At 35.9% G+C, this 16,602-nt stretch overlaps 1 pseudogene; it reads left to right on the top strand.

Annotated features, from left to right (window-relative positions):
* The first annotated feature begins 1,167 nt into the window (after nucleotides 1-1,167).
* On the top strand, nucleotides 1,168-14,688 carry LOC133723171 (pentatricopeptide repeat-containing protein At1g09900-like; annotated as a pseudogene).
* The last annotated feature ends 1,914 nt before the right edge of the window (nucleotides 14,689-16,602 follow it).

The raw sequence follows: 16,602 nt of genomic DNA on the forward strand, positions 1-16,602 counted from the left end.
CCAGTTATGTACTAGAATAGCATTTTTTTGCTAGAATCGTAGATTCGTGACTGACCGTACTAATGATTAACTGATGTAATTGTTTTGTTAGGGCAATAAACATTTTATGATGGGTAATAAACTTTTTATTGAGAGACAATAAACATTTTATTGGGGGATAATAAATTTTTCATTGGAGGACAATAAACATTTTATTGGGAGACAGTAAACTTTTTATTTGATTTTATTGGGGGACAATAATATTCTCCAGTGACCTCTGAGATCTCCGACGACCTCTTTGGGGAATTCGGTGAGGTTTCTGGAGACTGATGACGGGAATCGGGTGACTGTTGAACCGAATTAGGTGACCAAAATCCGGGAACTGTTGACTACAATCCTACAACCTAAATCGGGCGACTATTGACCGGAATCCCACGACCGTTGACCGGAGTCCGATGAAGTCTCCGATGACTTCTCTATCTAAGTGACAAAGAGAGGGAGAGCAAAATTGTCTCAAACTAATAAAAAATAGAGTTAAATACTGCTTACTCCCTATACTTATAGGGTTTCATCGTTTCAGTCCCTGACCTTTGAATTTCACCTAAAAAGTCCCTGAACTCCCAATTTCCTCCCAATTGGTCCCTACCGTCAAACATCCGTAAAAAACTCCGTTATGTTCCCCTAAAAAGTCTATTATACCCTCATTTACTTTAAAAAAAATATATATTTCTCTTCCTCTATTTTTTTATTTATTTTTTATTTTTTTATTTTTACCTCTTTTTCTTCCGGCTCTTTCGCCTCCTTTTGTTCATCTCCTCATCAAGATGGTTCCAATCCACAGACCTTCAAGAGGTGAAATGAAAAAAAGAAATAAAATAGAGAAAAAATAAATTAAAAAAAAAAGAAAGTAAGTGAGGGCATAATAGACATTTTTGACAACTTTAACATAAAATTTTGACGGTAGGGACCAATTGGGAGGAAATTGAGAGTTCATGGACTTTTTAGGTGAAATTCGAAGGTCAGGGACTGAAACGATGAAACTCTATAAGTATAGGGAGTAAACAGTATTTAATCCTAAAAAATAATTAATTGGTATTAGGACAGAAAATATGTAATGTATTGAGTAAGTGGGTAATCTTATAAGATGTTTGGGTAAGTGGGGTTAATGTAGCTCATATTTGAGTAAAAATGGACATTTGGGTAAGTGGGTTCATTATAGATTTTTATTTTCTAGGCCGAAGAGTATAATTGATGGGCAATCCATATATTGGTGATGCCTGAAAGATTCTCTTTATAATATAGTACATATAGATAGATAGATGAATCGTTATATTTTTATTACAAGTTTCGGGTTTTTATGTTTAATGCATGGAAATATAAAAATATATGAAAATTGTTTTAGGGAATCGATATTTGAGAGAGAATTGCTGTGTGTTATTGCTGGAGTTGAAGAAAGAGGTAAATATTATGGAGATGGAGATGGAGATGAAGATGAAGACCCTTTGGTGAGAGAGGTTTGTAGGTTAATTGAGCTTAGAACAGCTTGGACCCCAAAGTTTGAAGGTGAATTAAGGCACTTGTTACGAAGCTTGAAGTCAAAGCAGGTTTGTGCTGTTTTGAAGTCTCAGGCTGATGAAAGAGTTGCTTTGGAGATTTTCTACTGGGCTGATAGGCAGTGGAGGTATAAGCATGACCCGATTGTGTACTATGCAATGCTTGAGGTGCTTAGTAAGACCAAGTTGTGCCAAGGTGCTAGGAGGATTCTTAGGTTAATGGCCCGTAGGCGGATTGAGCTTCGTTCTGAAGCTTTTGGTCTTGTGATGGTGTCATATAGTCGAGCGGGCAAGTTAAGACATGCGTTGCGTGTGTTGACTTTGATGCAGAAAGCGGGGCTTGAGCTTGATTTGTCAATGTGTAATACTGCAATTTATGTTTTGGTGAAAGGTAATAAGTTAGAGAAGGCGTTGAGGACCTTGGAAAGGATGAAGCTTGTTGGGATTGCACCAAATGTTGTCACTTATAACTGTTTGATAAAGGGGTATTGTGATTTGCATCGTGTAGAAGATGCAATCCAGGTGATTGATGAAATGCCGATGAAGGGGTGTGCTCCTGATAAATAGTTATTATACTGTGATGAATTTCCTTTGTAAGGAGAAGAGGGTCAAAGAAGTGAGGGACTTGATGGAGAAGATGATCAAGGATGGTGGGTTGTTACCAGACCAGGTCACTTATAGTAATCTTGTCCATGTGCTTTGTAAGCACGGCTATGGTGATGAGGCACTTGAATTTTTAAGGGAAGCCGAAGAGAGGGGATTTCGGTTTGATAAGATTGGGTATAGTGCAATTGTACATTCATTTTGTAAGGATGGTAGGATTGACATGGCAAAAGAAATTGTTAGTGAAATGTTCTCAAAAGGTTGCACACCAGATGTTGTTACATACACTGCTGTTCTGAATGGGTATTGTCGACTTGGGAAGGTGGATCAAGCTAAAAAGATGTTTCAGCACATGTATAAGCATGGGTGCAAACCAAATACTGTATCATATACGGCCATAATAAATGGGCTTTGTCGTGGTGGGAACTCATTGGAGGCAAGGGAGATGATGAACATGAGTGGGGAAGAATGGTGGACACCAAATGCCATCACTTACAGTGTTCTGATGCATGGGTTCCGGAGGGAAGGAAAATTGGTTGAGGCTTGTGATATTTTCAAACAGATGATTAAAAAGGGACTTTTTCCTACCCCAGTTGAAATTAATCTCTTAATTCAGTCTCTTTGCCAAGAGGGGAAGATGGATGAGGCTAAACATTTCATGGAGGAGTGTTTAAACAAAGGTTGTGCTGTTAATGTTGTCAATTTTACTACTGTTATTCATGGTTATTGTCAAAAAGATGACTTGGAAGTTGCTCTGTCATTGCTTGATGACATGTATCTCAGCAACAAACAAGCAGATGCAGTAACTTATACAGCAGTGATCAATGCATTGGGAAAGAAGGGTAGAATACAAAAGGCAACAGAACTTATGATGAAGATGCTGGGTAAGGGTATTGACCCGACTCCCGTCACATACAGGACGATCATCCACTGGTATTGTAAGATGAATAGGGTGGATGATTTGTTGAAATTATTGGAGAAGATGTTCTTGAGGCAACGTTGCAAAACAACATATAATCAAGTGATTGAGAAGCTTTGTAGTTTTGGGAACTTTGAGGATGCTGATAAACTATTGGGTAAGGTGTTGAGAACAGCTTCAAGAGTTGATGCTAAAACATGCCATGTTATTATGGATGGTTATTTGAGAAAAGGGGTTCCTCTGTTAGCAATACTTAGCATACAAAGTGGCTTGTCGAATGTTCAATCGGATTCTGATTCCAGATTTAAAGTTGTGTCAGAAGGTGACCAAGAGATTGATGCTAGAAGGAAACTCCAAAGAGGCAGACAACCTTATGTTACAGTTTGTTGAGCGTGGGTGCATATCAAACCAACTTCAGGAACATCTGGAAAGCTAGGGAGAATTTTTATGAGGTCAGACTGCCAAAAATTTTACTTTCTCCCTCAACATTCATTTATGTTGAGATTCTGTCTTCAAGGACTTTGATATGGGTAAGGCCTTAGTTTTGATTTCCCATTGTTGTATCATTTCTTTCAGTTTTCCGCAACTTCTGCAGTATTTGTAGAATATAAACATGAATGAATGGATGGATTTCAAAACTTTTTAATTAGTGCGGAATTAGTTTAACCATTAAACTACTAACTAAACATAAAATCCATTCCTTTAACCCATGATCTTGGCTTATTGTGATATGTATATAAACATAGCATGCATAGTAAGGAAGAACAAAGAGGGAGTTTATGTTCTACTCACCCTTGAAGCGTGATTTTAATCCGATCCAAGTGAACCACCAAAGTTCCTCTCCTTGATCTCTCCTTGTGTGTGTTTCCTCCACCTTGAAGCACCTTGAATTAAGAACTCCTTCTTGTACTCCTTCTTGTGCTTGTAATCTCCTCCTTGATGTAACAAGTAAAGCCACAAAAATATATGGCCTCTAAGGATCTTCACCAAGTGAATCAAGAGATGAAGAAAGATGAAAGAAAAGAAGAAATTATGCAAGTGTTCTTCTTTCCTTTAATTTCTGAAAAATGGACCAAGAGAGAACACTCTTTCTCTCTCTCTAATCTGAAAATAATGGTGTAGAGATGCTACCATTATTATGTCTATGCTTTCACTTTTATATAATTGGAAATAACTCCAATTACTAAAAGAAAATATTGACTTTCATAAAGCCAATATTTTGGCTGGTCCATACATGTTATTGGGCACTAAAAATGTGTCTTGGGCTTTCATTTAAATCTCATTTAGTGAAGCCCAAGTCCACACCAAAATCCGACAATCGTTTAGGCCCAATAGGTTCGGTTTTACCCGAAAATTCTAATTATGTTCAAATAATAAATCTAATTAATTATTTGCTCATAACCAACTCTTGTCTAATCTTCTTCATATACAATCTCAAGGATCCACTTATATGGTGTGCGATCTCTTAGGTTCTAATTAACAAGGCAGTGAAGTTTATAGAAACCATTCTATTTTGTTTACGAATCAAAAACTCCATTTTTGATTCTCCCTTGTTATTAGGATAATAAATGTTTATTAATCCTCGGGGACTTCACAAGTCATGAGTGACGTCTTGCAACATATCATGACTACCCTAGTTAATGTAGAATGACAAAGAACCTATTCAATTGGAATTACAATACAATACGGTCCTTCTCTAACACGATGTTCTAAATCACATCATCGGGGTATGGAATTGATATGTCAATCCCCTAATGTGATTTTCATTCTTATGTGATTCTTAGAATGTGATTAAAAAACTCATTTTTAAATCTCATTCAATGCTTTGGCCAAAGACTCATTGAATCACATCTTTGAACATACACCTTATTTACTTAAGGATAGAGATTCCTTGTTGTACACTCACATGTCTCCATGACCGAAATGATTATACCAATGAATGCATCTATTATATCCATTAAGGGACACAATATTATTGCATCATCAAGAGATAATCCATTCACTCATAAGACAACTATGGTGTCTCAGGTCAAAGGACTAATTTGTATTATTGCAATTTAGAGTTCAAGTTTGACATGTAAGTAAGACTCCATACAAGAACTCTAATGATCGCGTTCAGTGTACTCTTTAAGTTAAGAGCACCCACATACTTGTATTAGTGTCTCTACACAAATGACAAGAGACATATCATCCTCCATATTGAGCATACATAGTATGTGCTAGTCTTTCCGGATTATCAATGTCCAAGTGATAATCCTATGACTAGGAACCTTTTAGGATAAGAGTGTGAAAGAGTAAAGGTCTCACACATCTAACTCTTTAGATTACTTTCTCTTTAACTCATATTCCTTGGACATTGTTCAATCAAATATTAAATATAAGCAATGAACAATAAACTTGCCCTTTTGATTAATAATAATTACAATAATAATTACATCAAAATGATTGTTTTAGGACACAATTCCTTCAATCTCCCACTTGTACTAAACCCAATCAGCCATGAAACGTACACTCATCTTCTCAAGATGTTGTTCTAGCTTTGCTTGTGATAAAGGCTTAGTGAATGGATCTGATATGTTATCAACAGATGCTACTTTGAGAATGTTAACGTCTCCACGATTAACAATCTCCCTTATGATATGGAAACGTCTTTCGATGTGTTTGGATTTTTGATGAGACCTTGGTTCCTTGGCTTGAGCAATTGCCCCATTGTTGTCACAGAAAAGTGGAATCGGTGACTCAATGGTAGGAACAACATTAAGTTCAGTGATGAACTTTTTCATCCAAACTGCTTCCTTTGCAGCCTCTGCAGGTGCAATGTATTCTGCCTCAGTAGTGGAATCTGCAGTAACACTTTGTTTGCAGCTTCTCCAATTTACTGCACCTCCATTCAAGGTGAAGACAAACCCTGATGTGGATTTTCTGTCATTCACATCAGATTGAAAATCTGAGTCTGTGTATGCTTCCACTTGCAACTCTGATTGCAAATCACCACCTCCATAAACGAGGAATAAATCTTTAGTCCTTCTCAAGTACTTAAGGATATTCTTAACAGCATTCCAATGTTCTAAACCTGGATTGGACTGATATCGACTAGTTATGCTTACGTCATAACTGATATCAGGTCTTGTGCATAGCATCGCATACATGAGGCTCCCTATTGCAGATGCATATGGGATCTTGCTCATCTTCTGCACTTCCTCAATCGTTTGTGGGCACATTTTCTTAGAAAGGTGAATGCCATGTCTGACAGGCAGAAAACCCTTCCTAGATTGTTCCATGTGAAATCTATTCAGCACTTTGTCTATGTACAAGGATTGAGATAATCCAATTAATCTTTTTGATCTGTCTCTATAGATCTTTATTCCTAGTACATAGGCAACTTCTCCAAGATCCTTCATAAGGAAGGTCTTGGACAACCAAACTTTAATTGAAGATAACATTCCTACATCGTTCCCAAAGAGTAGGATGTCATCTACATAAAGTACAAGGAACACAACAGTACTCCCACTGACCTTCTTGTAAACACAAGGTTCATCCATGTTTTGTGTGAAACCAAAAGATTTGACTGCATCATCAAAACGGATGTTCCAACTCCTTGAAGCTTGCTTGAGTCCATAGATGGACCTATGAAGCTTACACACTTTATGAATGTCATCTTTAGACGCAAAGCCTTCAGGTTGATCCATATAAAGCTCTTCCTCAAGGTTGCCATTCAGAAAGGCAGTCTTTACGTCCATTTGCCATATCTCATAATCATAGTGAGCAACTATAGCAAATAATATCCGAATGGATTTAACCATGGCAACAGGAGAGAACGTATCTTCATAGTCAATGCCCTCTCTTTGCTTATAGCCTTTTGCCACCAACCTAGCTTTGTAGGTTTCTATTTTACCATCTGAGCCTATCTTTTTCTTGAAGACCCATTTGTTTCCAATTGGTCTAATACCAGGTGGAGGGGCAACGAGAGTCCAGACTTGATTGGTATACATAGAGTCAATCTCGGATTCCATGGCTTCTTGCCATTTCTTTGAGTCAACGTTTGACATTGCTTCATTATAACTAGAAGGATCATGCAGGTTTTCATTGTCACCAAGGAGATTTAACTCCCCAAGGCTTTCATGACACAAACCATACCTCTTGGGAGGTATCCGGATCCTACTAGATATTCTTGGAGTTTGTGTTATAGTTGGTTCAGGAAGTTGTTCAACGGGAAATGAAGTGTTAGTTTGTGGCTTGTTGGACACTTCCTTGAGTTCTACCATTTGCTCAACATTTCCATCAAGGACATAGTCCCTTTCAAGGAAAGTGGCATTCCTGCTAACAAACACCTTTTGTTCTTCAGGTTGATAGAAATAATATCCTAAACTATCTTTAGGATATCCCACAAATAAACACTTGCTTGATCTAGCTTCAAGCTTGCCTGCTTCTAGTCTTTTGACATAAGCTGGACAACCCCAAATCTTAATATGATTGAGACTTGGTTTCTTCCCATGCCACATCTCATATGGTGTAAGAGGGACGGACTTGGAAGGCACTCTATTCAACAAATAAATTGTTGTTTGAAGTGCATATCCCCAAAAGGATATAGGTAAATCAGTATAGCTCATCATGGAACGAACCATGTCCAACAAAGTTCGATTTCTCCTTTCAGAGACACCATTGAGTTGTGGTGTTCCAGGAGGAGCTAGTGAAGAAACAATGCCTTCTTGTTTGAGATAATCAATAAACTCATTGCTTAAGTATTCGCCTCCTCGATCAGATCTTAGAGCCTTAATACTTCTGTCGGTCTGTTTCTCAACTTCATTCTTAAATTCTTTGAACTTTTCAAAGGCTTCAGATTTGTACTTCATAAGGTATAAATAACCAAACCGAGAATAATCATCTGTAAAGGTTATGAAGTATGAGAATCCACCTCTACTAATAGTGGACATGGGACCACATACATCGGTATGTATTAGGCCTAGGAGTTCTTTAACTCTTGTTCTTTGTCCACCATAATGTGACTTGGTCATTTTTCCTTTTAGACAAGACTCACAAGTAGGCATAGGATCAGATCCTAATGACTCTAAGTATCCATTTTTGGATAATTTGTGAATTCTATCTTGGCTAATATGACCAAGTTTAAGGTGCCACATCTTAATGGGGTTAACCGTTTCTCGAGTTCTCTTAGATCCCAAAGCATTTTCCTTCATACAATTAATACTACCATCTAAAGCTAGATGAAAGAGACCATCAATAATATTAGCATGACATATCATGCGTTCATTAATAGATACAGAACCACTTAGTTTCTCAAAAACTACTCTATAACCATCCTTCAAAAGCATGGAGATGGAGATAAGGTTCTTTATACATATAGGAAGATAAAGACAATTATTTAACTCCAATGTATCTCCTGATGGTAACTTCAAAACATAAGTCCCCACGGCTTTGGCGTCAACTCTTGTGCCATTTCCTACACGTAGGGTGATTTCTCCAGCTTTTAGCTTCCTAGCTCCCACTAGGTCCTGCAACGAAGTGCAACCATGGTGAGATGCACCTGAATCAATTATCCAAGTGGAAGTATTACTAACTGTAAGTATTGATTCAATCACATTGATCATACCTGCTGTTGAAGACTGGTTCTTCAAGGATGCAAGATAAGCTTTGCAATTCCTCTTCCAATGCCCATCCTTGTTGTAAAAGAAACAAACACTTTTTGGTTCCTTTTGTTCCTTCTTCTTCTTCTTTTGGACTGCTCCTTTAGGCTTTGCCACTTGTTTCTTCTTCCCTTTTCCCTTGCCTTTGGACTTGGAAGAAGAAGCGACAATGGCCACACTCCCACTCTCTTTCTTGATTTGCTTCTCAGCTGATACCAGCATATTGAGAAGATCAGAAAGAGTGTGATCCATTTGTTGCATATTATAGTTCATTATGAACTGAGAAAATGAATCATCTAGGGAGGATAGAAGAAGATCTTGAGCTAGCTCCGCATCAAGTGCAAATCCAAGGTCTTGAATTTGCTCAATAAGGCCTATCATTTTTAGACCATGTTGATGCACAGGAGCACCCCTCACATGCTTTGTCTTAACAAGCTCATTGACAGCTGTGAATCGCACATTTCTATTTCTCTCACCAAACAATTCAGTGAGATGGAGTAATATAGAACTGGCGCTATCCATATTCTCATGTTGCTTCTGAAGTTGTGAGTTCATGGATGCAAGCATAACACATTTAGCTTGAGTGTCATCATCCTTATGCTTTTGATAAGCAACACGTTGCTCATCGGTTGCATCTTGAGCCAAAGGAGTGTGAGGGGGTGCATTTTGTAAGACATAAGCGAACTTATCGAATGTCAATACAATTTTCAAATTGCGGAGCCAGTCATTGAAGTTTGGGCCCTCAAGACGATTTTCATTGAGAATTTTGGTGATAGGATGTCCTGACATATTGCAGTCTACATAACATAAAATAAAAGAAGTGAGATTGATTTTAAACCAAGTGACTCGGGTCTTAAGAATCAAATGGCACCCTCTCACTATTTTAACAAATTCCAAATCCCTCAAGGAATTCGAGAGTATAAATTAAAACTCTTAGTGAGTATGGAAGACTCATTTTCATTAAGCCAACCGCATCATAATAGAACTATAGGTCAACTTAATTTCCATGAGAGGATACTCTTATCCAATCACATCAAATGTGAATATCCATAACTTTGGCCTCTAAAGTAATTAAGTCTCACCATAATAGGATATTGATAAATTACTCTAGTTAAGCTATACCCATCATCTCATGTAAGTATAGAGATCAAAAATTAAATCTCATCATAATAGAATATTGACCAAGATTTGTCCCTACCTTACAACATCAAATGTTGAATAACCTCTTTTTAATGCTCCTAGCAAGAAATACCCCCGTTCGGAATGATATTCACATGTAAGAACATCTAATAGGAGATTACAATGTTGGAAGGCCACAAAGAAGCATTCATAATGTCTTCTTCGTTTTTCAACTTAATATCACTTTAAGGGAATTTTAAGGTCTCATCTTTAATAATCTCATTAATAACAATCACATTGCATTTGCTTTGATCCTAATGCAATCACATTTTCATTATACTTGATCTATAATAAAATACTCCCACTTAATTGTTTTTCGGAAAAACAATTTGATTTCATCAAAAACATTTTCAAATGGAATCATGGGAAGTATAAAATTACTTGATCAAGTGCAACGAACATGCAATTATAATAGGTCACATAGGATGATTATGGACTTGTTGTTTGATCCAACATGAGCCAATATGTTGGATCAAGGTCATGTTTGGGTGGTTGATTTTAATTACGCGTAACGATTACGAAAATTAAATAACTAAGCTAAGCTATTACACTTTGCACTTGAACTTCTTTCAAGGCTAGATGACTTCAAACTTCTTCTTTGAATCATCCTCATGTGCCTCCATCTTCGATTACAAGAGTGGATAAGGAGCATACAAGCTCCCATTTAAATTTAGGGTAAAGCTATGGTATGTTAACATTTCTCATACATCAACTATTTTTATTACTTTAAGGACTCATGTTACCACTTTGAGGATTAATATTACTATTTTGAGGACTCATATGATAAATTAAAAAAATTTATCACTTTAAGGACTCATGTTACCACTTTGAGGACTAATATTACTATTTTGAGGACTAATGTGGTAACTAAGAAAATTTACCACTTTAAGGACTCATGTTACCACTTTGAGGACTAATATTACTATTTTGAGGACTCATTTTACCACTTTTAAGGCAATTGTATGCATGTCATACGTTAACACATTGTAGAATTTTCCTTAAATTTAATCAAACTTGAATAAATTAAATAAGCTACTTAGTTACACAACCAAATGAATTAACTAAATTAATTACATAACCCAAATGAATTAACTACTTTAATTACATAACCACATTCATTCAAAATGAATAGTCGGCCAATCTCATGCTCAATTATATTAGGCCATAGTCCATAATCATCCTTTAATTAACCAAGATTAATAAGGTTAATTAAACAAGCATAATTAACTTATTCAAAATAAATTAACCACTAAATTACTTTAATTTAATGCAAGTAAATTAATTGAGTGATTTAGGGGATGATGTCTTACATCATGCAACACTAACTTTTGGTGAGTAATTTAGGGGATGATGTCTCACATCACTTTTGATGAGTGATTTAGGGGATGATGTCTTACATCATGCAACACCAACTTTTAGTGAGTAATTTAGGGGATGATGTCTCTCATCATGCATCACCAACTTTTGGTGAGTGATTTAGGGAGACATGTCTTTTATCTCATAATTTAGGGAGACATGTCTTTTATCTCATTCCAACTTTTGGTGAGTAATTTAGAGAAACTAATAGTAAAGATGACTAACTCTACCAACTTTTTGGTGAGGGAAACATGGAAATGATTTTATGTCATCATTAACTATTAGGTAAATTTGAATTCATGAATTTATGGATCAAAAGTGAAAAACAAACACCATGAAAAATTAGCTAGTTCATAACTAGATTAGACATGTTCCAAAGCTGGAAATAAAATTTCAGCTTTGTGTTCTTCCATTGAACACTTGTTTACTTCATCTTTGAAGCCAAAAATCATGCATACCCTAAAGCATATATAATCCAACATGTTTCTAAGATTAACAACTTAATTAAGAAACATAAAGAACCCCTTAATACATTCTTATATGCATCAAAGTTTCATAAAACTTAAACCACTTCTAACATGTAATTTCTAGAAACTTTTCTTGCTATCATAAAATCTACCTTGCATCACATGCTTCATAACTTTTATGATAAAGCAAATTTTATGATCTAAATTACATATTACTCTAAGCTTAAGAAAATCACATCAACCAACATACTTAGCCATGTTTATAACATACCAAAATTAAGCCAATGGCTCTGATACCAATTGAAGGAATGGATGTATTTCAAAACTTTTTAATTAGTGCGGAATTAGTTTAACCATTAAACTACTAACTAAACATAAAATCCATTCCTTTAACCCATGATCTTGGCTTATTGTGATATGTATATAAACATAGCATGCATAGTAAGGAAGAACAAAGAGGGAGTTTATGTTCTACTCACCCTTGGAGCGTGATTTTAATCCGATCCAAGTGAACCACCAAAGTTCCTCTCCTTGATCTCTCCTTGTGTGTGTTTCCTCCACCTTGAAGCACCTTGAATTAAGAACTCCTTCTTGTACTCCTTCGTGTGCTTGTAATCTCCTCCTTGATGTAACAAGTAAAGCCACAAAAATATATGGCCTCTAAGGATCTTCACCAAGTGAATCAAGAGATGAAGAAAGATGAAAGAAAAGAAGAAATTATGCAAGTGTTCTTCTTTCCTTTAATTTCTGAAAAATGGACCAAGAGAGAACACTCTTTCTCTCTCTCTAATCTGAAAATAATGGTGTAGAGATGCTACCATTATTATGTCTATGCTTTCACTTTTATATAATTGGAAATAACTCCAATTACTAAAAGAAAATATTGACTTTCATAAAGCCAATATTTTGGCTGGTCCATACATGTTATTGGGCACTAAAAATGTGTCTTGGGCTTTCATTTAAATCTCATTTAGTGAAGCCCAAGTCCACACCAAAATCCGACAATCGTTTAGGCCCAATAGGTTCGGTTTTACCCGAAAATTCTAATTATGTTCAAATAATAAATCTAATTAATTATTTGCTCATAACCAACTCTTGTTTAATCTTCTTCATATACAATCTCAAGGATCCACTTATATGGTGTGCGATCTCTTAGGTTCTAATTAACAAGGCAGTGAAGTTTATAGAAACCATTCTATTTTGTTTACGAATCAAAAACTCCATTTTTGATTCTCCCTTGTTATTAGGATAATAAATGTTTATTAATCCTCGGGGACTTCACAAGTCATGAGTGACGTCTTGCAACATATCATGACTACCCTAGTTAATGTAGAATGACAAAGAACCTATTCAATTGGAATTACAATACAATACGGTCCTTCTCTAACACGATGTTCTAAATCACATCATCGGGGTATGGAATTGATATGTCAATCCCCTAATGTGATTTTCATTCTTATGTGATTCTTAGAATGTGATTAAAAAACTCATTTTTAAATCTCATTCAATGCTTTGGCCAAAGACTCATTGAATCACATCTTTGAACATACACCTTATTTACTTAAGGATAGAGATTCCTTATTGTACACTCACATGTCTCCATGACCGAAATGATTATACCAATGAATGCATCTATTATATCCATTAAGGGACACAATATTATTGCATCATCAAGAGATAATCAATTCACTCATAAGACAACTATGGTGTCTCAGGTCAAAGGACTAATTTGTATTCTTGCAATTTAGAGTTCAAGTTTGACATGTAAGTAAGACTCCATACAAGAACTCTAATGATCGCGTTCAGTGTACTCTTTAAGTTAAGAGCACTCACATACTTGTATTAGTGTCTCTACACAAATGACAAGAGACATATCATCCTCCATATTGAGCATACATAGTATGTGCTAGTCTTTCCAGATTATCAATGTCCAAGTGATAATCCTATGACTAGGAACCTTTTAGGATAAGAGTGTGAAAGAGTAAAGGTCTCACACATCTAACTCTTTAGATTACTTTCTCTTTAACTCATATTCCTTGGACCTTGTTCAATCAAATATTAAATATAAGCAATGAACAATAAACTTGCCCTTTTGATTAATAATAATTACAATAATAATTACATCAAAATGATTGTTTTAAGACACAATTCCCTCAAAACATCTCTGTTAGTTCAAATACATGAAATGTACAACTGATTGTTTTGATATATGCAAAATTTTCAATGGTATCTATCTATCATATTTAATTTATGGCTGCAGATTAGGAGGGAGCATTTATGATTTTGGATCTTCATTTAAAAATTATTCAGATGGAACTTAGGAAATCTCTAACTGAAAAGCTGTCACTTGTAAATATATGGAAAGATTGTCAGAGGCTCAGTCATAGTCCAGACTTTTCAATTTGTAAATTTCTTAGGCCATATGATATCAAACAAAAGCTTAATCTGGCAACTGATTAGTGGCTCTAGATTATTGTTGCTTTACACCTCTCTAGTTCTATATTGACATCAAACATGTAATTACTTTCTGCAGACCTCAGGTTGTAAGGGATCAGCATGAGGATCTATATTGATAGCAGAAGACATTAGATATTGCTCAGTCGCATCATTATGCCTGTGGAGGTAAATGTTTGACAAGATCAGTGTGCCTTTGTATAGAGGACTAAGTCTCTCTTTGTGGCCTTGGCTTGCGTCTGATGATTCTCTTTCATGAGCTTTCAATTAATGGTTTAGGGTGTTCCACTCACTCTGAATAGCTTCTAGCTAGTTAGTAGTAAAGAGAATCTTCACAGTTTTAGGTCTTGTCTTTTTCATGTATACGCTATACTCACCCCTCCACCCCTTGGTTGGAAAGCAAAAAGAAGTGTAAATATTGTTAATAAATATAAAATGGCATATAGTGCTTTTGCCAAGGTAATTTTAGTGGACTTCCTTCTAGTCTAGTTATTTATTGTTTTCTGGAATTATTATCAAGTGGCGCAACAAAAACAAAGAAATACAGCTGTGGTTTTGAAATCTGACATGTTTTGACCATGATTCATCATCGTTCGTGGTCGAGGCCCAACATTCTGCTTGTTCCCAAGCACACCTCGTTGTCAATCACAGCAGTGGTGATCCAGCAGCAGCAGAACATCCTATCGGTCATTGTCGCGACCCAACATCGGAGATTTTGTTTTGATCTCTAAGTGGCACTCTGATTAGCTTTGGTCCAATATCTTTGTTACTAAAGGAGTAAAGGCATTGTTTCCAGGGTTGAACGGTTGAACCTACACAATATGTTCATGGTGCAACCCAGCTTATGGCAATACAGATCAACGCAGCAATAAATCTTGGGAATAGTGGTGGCATAGCAATCATGAGAAATAAAGTTGCTGGTGTTGCTTTCCAAAACCTTTCTGGTGCAGAGAATATTGGGTGAGTCATATTCTGGTTCAGATTGCCAGTTATGATTTTCACAGCATTATAGGACTGGTTTTCCTTTACCATCATTACCTTTTAGCAATACATGTTGATTATTCTGTTTGCAGCAAACAATATATATACTACTTTGGACCACGTGACTTGATCTTTGTCTTAAATCTGAAAATTAATGCAAACCTCTGTAACTTACAGTAGAAGCAATATTTCACTTGTCTTTTGTTTTTAATTTTTTTTAATTTTTTTTATTTCAACCAAGGGCAGAAATTCATCACCAGGCATCTTTTAGTCCAAGTTCAAGCATTTGCTTCCTTGAACCCTGATCTTGTGTCAGGGTATTGTTCATTTTTAGCTAACATTTCTTTATCTTCATCTGTTGGAATTTCCGGTTATATTCCTGTTCCTGTAATAGAGCATTTTATTGCTGGAGTTGAAGAAAGAGGTAAATATGTTGGTGTCATGCCAGTACTGAACATGTTGAAGTCCGGAACCTCTTTCGAATGCATCCTGAAATGACTGGGGTACTAGTGAGCAAAATCAACCTTCTCTCGGATGCCCACAAAGTCTTAAAGAAAGATGATATTGTCCTTGTCTTTGATGGAGTTTCTGTAGCAAATGATGGAACAGGTTGTCACTTACTATCCGTAACTTCAATAACTTTTTTCTTTTTCTTTTGTTTGGTTCTAGTACATGCTGTAGCTGTACCAAAAGTAATGTCTTATTGACTCATTTCAATGAAATTGTTGAAACATATCTAGTGTTTTTTTTTTTGAGAAAATGAAACATATCTAGTGTTATCAACAACAGAAAGTTGAAACTGTCAACTAAAAGTCATGCTGCCAATGTTGTGCATCATTTGCAGCGTCAGACGTGTTACTTCCAACCAAACTGTTCTCTGAGTTACTAAGCCACTCTTATGAGGAGTTTGGTAATGCTGTGGTTTTTCAGGACCAACTAATAAAAGACTTGTACAGAAATACTATTAAACAAGAAAATGTAATTGAAAATCATTTTCAAATAGGGACATATTATCAGGTTTACTTAGGTGTTCAGAAGACAACATATAAGTATCAGCAGCATGTGTCCCTAGGGAAGAATCTCCAACTCCAACAAGTTCATTAGGTTGGGCAAGGCTTTACTATAAAAAAAAAAAAAAAAAATTGATGGTTAATGTAGAATATCATGATCTTATGAAAAAGATTCTTCATTGTTAGCATGGCGGAGGATTTTTTGTTTTTCCTCTTATGTTTGTAATCTGCAGTATGATATCAACACAATGCAGTTCACTTCAGGAACAGAGAGTGGATAACATTTGATCATTTGGTTTCCGTGAAGAAACACAATGAAACTCTGTATTTAGAGTTCTGAGGGATGACGGAGAATATGAATTCAGTGTCACCCTTCAACCTGTAAGTCATGGTACTATTGTTGCATGCTTACTTGATTTAGAGGGTTTTCTATCATGAAGAGTATGTATAAGCTCGGCG

This window comes from Rosa rugosa, chromosome 7 (genome assembly GCF_958449725.1).
Source record: "Rosa rugosa chromosome 7, drRosRugo1.1, whole genome shotgun sequence".
Classification (NCBI taxonomy): domain Eukaryota; kingdom Viridiplantae; phylum Streptophyta; class Magnoliopsida; order Rosales; family Rosaceae; genus Rosa; species Rosa rugosa.